This window comes from Elephantulus edwardii, unplaced genomic scaffold (genome assembly GCF_000299155.1).
Source record: "Elephantulus edwardii isolate Elephantulus edwardi_28Jun2011 unplaced genomic scaffold, EleEdw1.0 scaffold00059, whole genome shotgun sequence".
Classification (NCBI taxonomy): Eukaryota; Metazoa; Chordata; class Mammalia; order Macroscelidea; family Macroscelididae; genus Elephantulus; species Elephantulus edwardii.
Genome location: NW_006399809.1, coordinates 10,105,567 through 10,109,046, shown reverse-complemented (window position 1 = coordinate 10,109,046; position 3,480 = coordinate 10,105,567).

The window sequence follows — 3,480 nt, the reverse complement described above, 5'->3', positions numbered from 1 at the left end:
TACCATTTTACAATCCCACCAACAATGTATGAGTTCCTATCTTGCCACATCCTCTCCAACATTTATTACTTGTTATCCTGTTAAACTTTGGCACTGCTACTGGAATGAGATGGTATCTCATGGTTTTGATTTGCATCTCTCTTATTGTCAGTGATTTGGAGTATATCTTCATGTGTCTGTTGGTAATTCAAATATTTTCCTCTGTGAAAATTCTTTCCATGTCTTTAGCCCATTTTGTAATTAGGTTATCAGTCTTTTTCTTGTGGAGGCTCAAGAGTACTCTGTAAACTTCTGTTATGAGACTCTTGTCTGAGATGATATTACCAAATATTTTTTTCTCAGTTGGTAGGTTTTCTTTTCACCCTGTTGGAGAAAGTTTTTGATGCACACGGGGATTTATTATTTAGAAGGTCCCATTCATCAATTTTATCCTCCTCGGGTTGTGCATTTCTGGCTGTATTGGGCATTCTCTTTATACAGACTAGGCCTCTTAAGTGCAGTCCCAGTTTAGTCTGCTCCTATCATAAATCTAGGTTACTAGTGTCTACAGCACTTAACCTGAGATGTAAGACAGAAAGAAAAACCTGGGAGACTTCCTACTGAGTTGTTCATTGGTTTCCTTTCCTTTTTTTTTTAAATTTTCAGATTTTAATGAAGTTGTGAACAAGATTGTTTAGTTCCTGTGCCTTCTCAATTGTTTCTTCCTTATGCTTGCTCCTTTCTTTTTCTACTTGGTGTGATTTGGCTTTATGTTAGAGGCTCTCTGATTTCTGTCTTTGTCCAGTTTTAGCCTCGTGATAGCCATCTTGCTGGGTGAATGCCTGCATGGACAGCTGTGCTTTAGCTTTACCTTGTTGCACCCATTCAATGGAGACGACATATTTCTTCCTGTTACCCTGGACTACTTTACCAACCTGCTGACCTTTATAATGCCCACATTCAACATGAACTTCATCATCCTTTCAGAGGGATGGGCTGCACATTGTATTTCTGCCTCAACTTCTTGAGCAAAGGAGAACACATAATCTTCATTCAAATGCGGGATGGTGCTTTAAAATGTCTTTTAAGGCTTTTGCTCCAGTCAGAAGTCACAGAAGGATTAGTTTTCATGGTCCCTAATTGATGATCTGACTTTTTCTTTCCATGTTTGGTAACCTTCTGTTTTCTGTATGTCAAGTGCACAAGGATCTCAGCCATGTTTTACTCAATCATTCTTTCATTACCATTGAGATGGAATCAACTCATAGCTGGTGCTCCAGGGGATTTCTGAAGGTGCAAATCATTGCTATGCATCAGAGAGCTGGACAATGACTAGGGATGATAGAAGGAGACTGTGGTATTGGAGAAGAGTATTGAAAATACCATGAACTGCTAGGAAAACAAACAGGTTTGTCCTGGAGAGGGTGAAGACGGGCTGCTCCTTGGAGGCAAGGATTCTGAAGCTTTGTCTGACATACTTTGGACATGTTGCAAGGAGGGATCAGTCCTTGGAGAGGGATGTCATGCTTGACAGGGTGAAGGGACAGTGCAGGAGAGGAAGACCCTCGATGAGATGGATTGATTGAGTGACTGGGGCAATAGGGGTAGGTGTGTTGGAGATGGTGAGGTTGGCACAGGATAGGGAAAAGTTTAGGGCTATTGTACGTAGGGTCGCTATGAGTTGCAGGCAACTCGACGGCACATAACAACAACAACAACAACAACAACAGCAACAATAACAAATCATTTGAGAGTAAAATTACCTACCTTTCTTCCTCAGAGCCACTGGTGGATTAGAACTGCCCAAGATGCGCAGTTAGCAGCTTAATTTCCTCCCAGATATGGCACCAGCAGGAAGCTGTGGTGGCCTAGTGGTAAGGAGATGCACTGCCAACCCAAAGGCATTTGGTTCAAAGTCACCACCTGCTCTGAGGGAGCAAGCTGGTCAACCTCCTCCCATTTGTAAATTGGATAGATTTCCAGAGTCTGAAAATTTACTGGAAGTTCAGCTACAAGTAGGTTCTGACTCAATGGACGTGAAACAACAGCAATGACATAATTCTAGCTGTGCTTAGCTGAAGGAATAAGGCGAGTGTGCCCACCACTTCTCCGTCCTGTTGGTTGTGATTTAATGGTATGCATTTTCTGTGTTGTTCAAGGACATTTTGTGTGATCTAATCATGTTAATTTTAATGATCTTGTAGTAGAAGTTTCCACTCCACCCCTTGAGTCAATTCAAGAATGTGTCCCAAAAGCTTTGGCAATTTCAGTAGATTACCAGCAAGGCTATCTTTGCACGCACTTTTTAATTCTATGCAATTTCTTCCCTGCCCTTATTTGTCAATTTTCCTTATCATATTGTTTTTAAAGTAGGTTGCCAGAGCTCCCTGACTATGTATTAGGAATATTAGCGTTTAGTTACATGTGGTTTATCTATTTTCAGCCACTTCATTAGCTGTGTGTTCCTCAGGTACATAGTGATTATTCTACTGCTGACCATATAGATCTGTTGCATGTATTAAATCTGATCATGAATGATAAAATCCAAGCCCAAAAATAGATAAGGGAACCTCTGGTGGCTTCTTCTTCTTGTTGTGCTGTGTTTTTAAGTGAGAACTGACCCAAGTGGGTTTTATTTCACATAAAAGGAAATGACTTGTCCATCCTCCCACAGAGCAGCTAGGTGATTTGAACTGTTTGACTTTGGTCTTGCAGCACAGCTTCTTACCACTAGACTACCAGACTTCCTTTAAGGATCTCACTGCCAACTCTAAGCTAAGCAGTTCAAATCTACCATCTGTTCTTCAGGAAGTTCCCTGTCAATAAGGTACTGTCTCAGCCAGTTTCATATGATCTTCAATTAATTTTATACTTTGTTTAAATTTCATATTAAAAATTTTGCTTTATAATAGCTCCATATTATACCATATTATAATATCTCCATACCTTCAGTGCAGCTTGAACTTCATCACCATTGGCTCTTGCTCATACCATTGAATCAGAACCAACCCATAACAGACACTCTGGTGGATTTTCAGAGGCAGTTGATCAGAGGAGATTGCCTATCCTCCTGCGGAGAGGCTGGTGGACTTGAACTTCGTGCCTTTGGGATTGCAGCGCAGTTTCTTGCCAGTAGGCACCAGAGCTCATATGGTACTTCCAGAAGTTTTTCAGTGTCAACTAATTCTTTTTGGTACAATGATTCTGTGTATTCCTTTCATTTTCTTTTGATGCATCCTGGATTGTGCCCATAACATCTGTGTATTACAGTTCGAGGCTTGAATTTGTTTTTCAGTTCTTTCAGCTTGAGAAACGCTGAATGAGTTCTTTCCTTTTTATCCTCCAATTCTAGGTTTCTGCATATTCAGTTTATAATGTTTTGCCTTGTTTTCTAGCACTTCCCTTTGAAACCATCTGTTCAGCTTTTTTATTTCAACATTTCTTCCTATTATTTTGGCTTCTTGATGCTCTAATTCAACCCTCATAGTCTCTTCCAACATC